At 38.3% G+C, this 8,570-nt stretch overlaps 1 non-coding gene across 1 annotated transcript; it reads right to left on the minus strand.

Annotated features, from left to right (window-relative positions):
- Positions 1-793: 793 nt before the first annotated feature.
- On the minus strand, positions 794-865 carry trnae-uuc (transfer RNA glutamic acid (anticodon UUC)). Its single transcript has one exon. It is a non-coding gene; the product is annotated as a tRNA-Glu (tRNA).
- Positions 866-8,570: the final 7,705 nt, after the last annotated feature.

Raw genomic sequence — 8,570 nt, forward strand, 5'->3', positions numbered from 1 at the left:
TAGACATCATAGAAAAGTTATGTCCATTGGAATGAAGGGGGATCTGAACAGGTTAAAACGCCAACACTGACAAAAAAATCTCTATATAAGCGAGCATAACTTTGAGTCCATGAGTTTTCTGCTCCTGCTGTGCACCATTTGACACTTAACAGTATTAGTTCCAGCCATGCATCTCCTGCTGTGAGTCAAAATGTCTGCTGTGGAGACAGCTCATCGGTCACAAGTGGTTAACTGACACAGAATACATAGGCTGCACTTTCTGAACCCATGACTCCACGTAATTTTAAATTAGCTACTGAATAAACTGTGCCACCAAAATATAATAGTAAATGAACTGCACTTGTATAGCAAGTGAGTAGCAACCACTCAAAGCACTTTTACACAACATGTAACAGCCACCTATTCACACACACAGTCACACACTGGTGGCCGAGGCTACCATGCAAGGTGCCACCTGCTACTCAGTAACCATTCACACTCACACACTGATAAAACTGCCATCGGGAGCAATTTAGGGTTCAGTATCTTGCCCAAGGATACTGCGACACACAGACTAGAGGAGCCGGGGATCGAGCCGGCGATCGGTGGATGACTTGCTCTACCTCTGAGCCACAGTCGCCCCAAAGCTGGTGTTCTGTTGGGATTATTTTGTGGCGATCATCTTTTCTTGCCTTCCTTTATGTGGCCAGGTTTAAACGGGTGATTAGAGATCTACCAATAATGAAATGCAGTATTGGGCTCTGTAAGTCCGAGAGTTATACTTGGAATTTATGAGTGCATGATCATAAGTTTGTTCCCATACCGGGAGTTGAACCCGGGCCGCCTGGGTGAAAACCAGGAATCCTGACCGCTAGACCATATGGGACTTATAGAAATGTCTTCATAACTTTCCAAACTCTATACTGGGAACTGAAGTGTTTTATAGACAACCCCTAACCCAACAAAACCATCCAGCTAGTTCTCACACCCATCTCGTCAAAACTGCTGCTTTGTCAGTGATGAACATGTTAGATACCCACGCACTGAGGCGCCTTTTGTGGCGTTATGAAAGAGTTTGTAACGTGCCAGCAACTGTTGTTGTGTAAAGAGTGAGAAAGTCCTACGGGGCAGGTGGGAGAGGTGGAGGATTGGTCAAACAAACTGTGGACTTTCACCCAGGGGCTCACTGTTGGTTTTCTGTGTGAAACCAGCAGTCGGTAGAGTTATTTTAATGAGTGTGCTAGAATGTGCAGCACGATACACTAGTGACGTGATGTATGTCATGTGATGTTACATGACTTGGTAACAACTGTATTGATTTTAAGCCAAGCCATGATGGGTTTTTTTAACCTAACCACTCGGGAGGAGCAAGCACACCATTATCTGTATCTGTTTGCAAATGGGTGGAGTTTATGTCAGATATGGGTGGGGTTTAAATAGAAAGTGGGTTGGGCCTAATCAGAAGTTGTTATTTTAAGCCTCAAATATATTTGGATTGATCAGAAGTTGCAAGAGTTATTCCCTATGAGAAAAGTATTTACAGAGCAGCCTCAGAATTGAACTTTAGATAATTTTTTAACACAGATTTTGTAACAGATTAAACATTAATGAGGATTTTCCTTTATCACGAGTTCAGATAATGACACATTTTACTTGATGATATGATACTCACGCTCGTAAAAAGCACATTGTCTGTAACAGATACTTGTTTTTATCCAAGTATTCAGCTCAACCCTGCAGTAAGAGAGGATTTATTTTCATGAGGGTGTATCAAGTACATTGTCTTGTTTTTCTCTGTTCATTATTTTGCAGCTACATAATTTAATATTCACTACATTCATATTTTGATTACATATTTTATTTTGCTCCTCACGTCACATTTGGGAACTATTTACCATCGCGCATCTTACGTGCAGGTAATAAGAGTTATGAGGAAGTGTGGCGGAGTGATATATATAAGATGTGAGATGTCATTTTTGTTGTCGATTTTCAGTTGTCCTACGTTCTTTTTTGGTAGATTAAAGTGGATCAAGTCACTCTGAGAAGCTGTCCCCGTGCTCTGACTTCACCCACAGCCCTTTGATAGATAATTCAGTAACTAGAGGAAGAAACCTGCCTCACACTACTAACCACATGCTTTTGTTTCCTAAACGTAAAAACGAGATGTTACTTTGTTTTACCTTTACTTTGTTTTAGGTTTACTTTGGAAAAGACTGTATGCATTTCCTGCAAAAACAGAAGTGTATTTTGAAAAGACCCCAATGCACATGACAAGCATTAACTGACACCCGTCCAAGAACATCCAAAGCTGACACAGGATGGTACCTATCGTATCATATTTTGACATTTGGGACAGATAACATATGGTACAAACACTGAGACATTATGCAGCACTTTAAAGATCATTACTATTGTGCTGAGTACTGGAGATCAACCACAGCTGATATCACAGTTGGAAGCTTCTTCTATACATTAAACCCTTAACACACAGCTGCTGAGTGAAATTACAATCCTAATGTTTACTTCCCTTTGTTATTTTGAGAAATGTGCAGCAATGTAAATTGTCCTCCGCGTTACAAGGCAGTAAAAAACCTGAATACCACGACGTCTCCCACTGTGTGTGACTTTTTATTTTCTTCATCCTCATGCAGCGTCAGCACAAAGTCCATGTAAGAAGAACTACAAGACGCTATAGGTTCTATATATACATTTTAAATAATCAACCACATAAACACAAAAGGCGTACTGCAGAACTGATAAATGTTCTCAGCACTTTCTGGGCCAATATTTAACCCCAAAGCAGATGGCTGTATCTACACTTTTAAGAGTTTGGTTGCATTTTAGGAATTAAATTAATATAAACAGCTCTGCTACTGAGATTTACATTACAGTGAGAGCATTGAAGCATGACCCTAGTTTGAGTAATGACAGTAACAAGCTGTGAAAACCTGTTTTTGCTTCTGGAACATAAGCAGTTAAATGTATGTGTGGATGTGTGTGAGAGACAGCGACATGTTGTAGGGAAGCAGACAGGAACACCAGGTGCTGACAAGCAGAGAACTGTGATTGTTCCAGAAGCTTCTCCAACAAGAAGTCACGGCAGATGCTGGAGATGACAGAGCGGTCTGGGAGCGCAGTGACAGACTTCAGCGCACGTCAAGACCCAGCTGCAGCACACTGCGCCCGACGTCGTGTCTGCAAGCTGTGTCGTTCAGCGCCGTGCGAGCACAAATCTGTACTGACCGCCCTGCGGAGTCCTCCGAGGCGACTTCTTGTACTTGAAAACCGCCTTTGGCGAGGTTTTGAGACATATAAAAATACTCTGCTTTGAAGAATAGTTATGTCTGATATGTTTTTTACTCCCAAAAATGTTCAGTTACCTTGTTGGGAATTATTAAATCTATAAATAAACAAATACTGTTCATTTCAGAAGCACTTGACACAAGAGGCCTCCTCCTTTACTGAGAAGTCCATTCTCAGTGCATGTACTCTTTAGCTTTGAATTTCCTCATCGTTCTTGTGTAAGTGGCATGCTGGACCGTGATTGGCTTCCAAACATGTGATGTCACAAACCCCTGGTCAGACGTACACGTGTTAAACTGACTTTTAAGGTGAATACAGAGCAACTTTCCCTCTTTATAAATGTAGAAACGGCTTTCTAGCATCACATTTTGCACATGCATCATCATCAAACATCAAAGTTAAGTCATATAATTTTAATTTTACTAGTGAAGGTGAGCTTTAAATAAAATAAATGTATGTTTCAATGTGTGTTTAAATAGAAAGACATACAGTAAAAATTTATTTTTTATTGTTCATTCCCATTTATCTCAATTTTAACACGCAAAGTTTGAATTTTCTTTGAATTAAATATACAGAATAAACAGATTATATGTGCAGAAGTAATAAAGCCTGTCAAAAACACAAAGTTTTGTTTCTTTGTGGACCTTGTGAATAAGAACCAGTGCCATGTGTTACCTTTCAGTGAGGTTATACTACTCTCTAGTGGTTACCTGACACTATTGCAGCCACACAGAAGTGAAGGTATGAGATGAACTCAAGCCTTTGTGCCTTTTCACACACTTTCCTCCATCTATTCCCCAAATTAAAATGTTTTGCTGCCAAAAATGTGCATTTTCAAATATATTTCAGCTCCACAGACGACCATGACAGCCCTCAAATGTATTTTTCTTGCCTGCGAAGTGAAAATATTTGTGATTTCCCTCAAATAAACGCCTAATCTGAGATTCATCTGTGAATTTTCCGTGCTGTTTTCCTTCAGCCGCAGTTGTGGAAACCTTGAAGGAAACGGGGCTGCATTCAGCATCCGGCAGCTTCGCCCATTATCATGTCCTAATAGCTTGCTCAATGGTGCAGTGTGTTATGTGGGTTCACTGGTCAACCAAGACACACGCCATTAGCCCGAGCAAACGTTGCCTTGCAATGCTACACAAAGCACACCTTATTTGTATCACATTAGCTCTTTGATGTGGCATAGCATATTATATCAACAGCTGCAATTTATCAAACAATTTTGGCACTGATTTGCTTCACTACCGGCACCACAGCGGCGGCAACACCACCGTCACCCGTCTCCAGTTCTTTCCTCTGTTCCTCTACTAGAAGCTGCAGCAGCAAATAAATTAAACATGTGTCATTGAGCATGCTAAATGGCTTGCAACACATAATCATCTAAATAATTATGAGGCTGCCATTAAAGTGAGCTAGATGGATGACACATGAGGCGTTATGGAAAAACTGGAGGTAATGGTGCAAGATTTGATATTGGAGAAAGGGGAGATGGTGGGGGGATATATATATATATATATATAAAAGAAAAGGGAATGTAGTTTTCTGTGTGATTCCCTCCGTCACTCTTCCTTTCTTGCGGTTAAAATCCCGGACTCAAAGTGCTAAGGGACAATGGGGTGATTAGCTCAATCAGAAAAAGCAGTGAGGGATTGTGGGTAGGCTGTGGCACCGTTCACAGCCGTCTTTTTGTCCTCCCACATTTCATTAATCAGCAACCTGAGGCCCCCTGAAATCAGTTCAGCAGATTGGCAGCTCGCTCATTTGTTCCCATGTGGCAATCAGAGAGAAAAAGAAATCAGTTCACAACCTTCATGCTGTTACCTGACATTATAAACCATCTCTTTGTGTGCTCTTTGTTACTTCTCTCATCTCTTTTTTCTTCACTGTGATTTGCTGCTGAAAATATATGTTCCCGACACCAAGTGTGACCTCTATTAACGCTCAGACAAGCTACTTTTTTACCTCCTTGGCAACAATACTGTCAATTTAATCTGCCCGTTAAAGATAATAAGAAGTAAAACATAAGTAATGCTTATTTCTAAAAAGCGGGATGGTTAAATACACGTGTACAGCATGTTCCCTGCGTTCAAAATCAGCTGTAAAATGGAGTCTGCCATCAGGCATCTCCAAGTACAATATTTTAATGAGCCTCATGTATCAGCCTAAATGATGCAGCACGTCACCAGACATGCACGACAAGCACAATGATATTCTGCTCATGGAGGATATTGTTCACGGCTCTACACTTTTTACACGCCATTACCTCACAATGTCCGTCCAGTGTGTGCTTTACATGATCCCACTTTAATGTAAATAATAGAAACTGCTCTCTTTAAATGAAGAATATGAGGAACACAAACACAGTGTGCGTGTAAGGATTACAGTAATGCCTATAATTCTCTATATAAGGGGCAATAATTGGGTTTTATTAGCAGAAAAAAATAGGTTATGCTTTTGATTTTCAGCCTGCAAATTACAGTTTGATTATTTACTACAATAAGGACTTACTGGTTATCTACTGGAACAAATATGAAAGTACAGGGTGAGAGGAATGGGAAGAAACTGGTGCCAAATGTGTGTTGCATGATCCACAAATACAAAAATGTGTGTGATGGTTTGTGAGCAATGTATGGTGTTCACAAATGCATCGCAACCCAACCTGAATAAGTGTCAGTATTCTACAGTACATGTATTTCCAACTTCAATATTATTTGTCTAATAATTTAATTTTGTTAACGTTCGTAATCATGATACCAGAGGTGTATTGTGGCACTGAACTGGTCAAAAACAACACTGTCATGGAGGTGATATAAATTCTCTCCTACTGAGAAGGGAAGCTTTTTGGATTTACACGTTGGACGCTCTGGCTCTGAGGGGGTTAAATGAAGATGTTGATTTGAGGCCTTTTCTGTGAATATTGTATCGTATTTACAGGTGAAGCTTGTGCCTTATTCTCTTATGGATATATGACTGAGCATTTGGTTTTATATTAGATCATGTATTTTTGTATTGCTGTGGGAGGGATGTTTACATGCTGCTCAAGATTTGTAAAAAAAAAAAATTAAAAAAAAAATCCAAAATTAACAAAGAAAAGAAAAAATTATAAAAACATCTTCTTTCACAATTTCACCTTGAGTTTGCATATCATGATGATGTTTTTTTTTTTTTTTACCTGATGTTTCAGTCATGTGATATTCAAGGTGATACTCTAGCACTGCTGGCCTCTTTTGTAAATGTAATTTTTGTAAATATAGAATTTTTGTTAATATGTTTTGTCAGTGTATTTTAGTAAATATATTTTTTGTAAATTTATTTTTTGTTGATATATTTTTTGTAGATGTATTTATTTGTAATATAGTGTTTGTAAATATATTTTTGTAAATATGTTTTTTGTAAACGTATTTCTTGTAAATTTATTATTTTAAATGTATTTTTATGAATGCATTTTTTGTAATTTTTTGTAAATGTATTTTTGTTAATATATTTTTTGTAAATTTATTTTTGTAAATGTATTTATTTGTAAATATATTTTTTTGTAAATGTATTTTTGAAATTCATTTTTTGTTGATATATGTTTTGTAGATGTGTTAATTTGTAATATAGTTTTTGTAAATATATTTTTGTAAATGTATTTCTTGTAAATTTATTATTTTAAATGTATTTTTATGAATGCATTTTTTGTAATTTTTTGTAAATGTATTTGTTGTAATTTTGCAAATGTACTTTTTTGTAAATATATTTTTGTAAATGTACTTTTTGTATTTGTATTTTTTGTAAATTCATTTTCTGTAAATGTGTTTTTTGTAAACGTTTTTCTGTAAATGAATTTCTTTGTTAATGTATTGTATTCTTGTGGTGTAAGTTTGTACTGGTTTTGCAGTGTGTTATATTTGGTTTCTGTATAGCTACATGTGTTATCAAATGATCTGTTGGGCGACTACCACTGGTTGAGGTGTGTCTCCTTCTCTCCTTCATGTCTGATGAACTGGGTCTCACCCCGATGTCACTGAAATCCAACACTTGGGCAGTGACATGTGGCATCAGAAACCAATGAAAGAAGAGAACCTGACCCAACCCAGAATATCAACAACTAACACACCCAGGGTGCCTTACAGGTCGTATGTGGACGTGGAAAGTCCATAACCAAAACATCAATATGTGACGAGGTCAGAGTGAGGATGTGTTGGTCGGATCCATCTGACAGTCAAAACTAATCACAGAGAGGAACCATGAGCAGCTTTTTGTTCTGTCACATCTTAAGATCATAAATAATTATGTGTCAGAAAACATGTACTTTTACTCACAAACAAACTTTATTCTGTATGAGCAATATTCTTCCATAAACCACTGTAGTTTGGGTCATCTATACCATTAACATGCTTTTATTTCTTAATTAATGATGAGCAGTTACACTTTAAAAAACTTGTGTGCTCGACAATGACTTGCTCCATGCAGCTTGGTCGTGACGCAGCAGTTCTTCTCCTGGGAAAAATAAAGATTGAGCTGCGTCCCTTCAGGACACAACATCTGCTAAAACTTATCCAAATAAAAAGGACCAATCTGAATGACAACCTCCAGCCAATAAACAAACAATCAATGTGAGCCTATATTGCACAAACCTGCTCAAATTGGGACTTGATTTCCCCTGGGATACAGCCGGCAACTGAGCAATGCAATAAGAGACGAGGCTTTTGGTGTACAATTGCAGGTAGGAAATGTAATTTGACAGAGATGAGGTCCTCCTTAAGGGACGGGCGACCGCTGGGATTTGAGATGGTGTCATGAGTGACCTCTGCTGGGAGGGATCGGTTATAATCAGCCTCACAGGTTATATTAATGCCTTGTAATGTGTTAGGGTTAGATGCTGTGCGGTATTTCAGTTGGATATCAGCTGATTAGCTTATATCAGCTTTGATACGGTATAATGGAGGGTCTTGTTTGCCCTGTTAGAGAAAGACAACTGTGTACACTGCAGTCTAGCCACGCAAGTGCTATGGCATATTGGATGGATGCAGCTACTTCAGTAATCCCCTGACTTTTCCTCTGGCACCACCATGAGGTTGACATTTGTGGTTAAGTCTGAAATATTTTTATTGGATGGATTGCCATGACATTTGGTGCAGACATTCACGTCCCCCCTCAGGATGAATTGTAATAACTTTGGTGATCTCAACTTTTCCTCTTGCATCAACATCAAGTTTTTAAGTTGTTGTTTATGAACAAATACTTGTACAAACAATGACTTTACAACTTTGAGTGTTACGTCCATAGACTGTATA

The sequence above is a fragment of the Epinephelus moara genome, chromosome 11 (genome assembly GCF_006386435.1).
Source record: "Epinephelus moara isolate mb chromosome 11, YSFRI_EMoa_1.0, whole genome shotgun sequence".
Taxonomy (NCBI): domain Eukaryota; kingdom Metazoa; phylum Chordata; class Actinopteri; order Perciformes; family Serranidae; genus Epinephelus; species Epinephelus moara.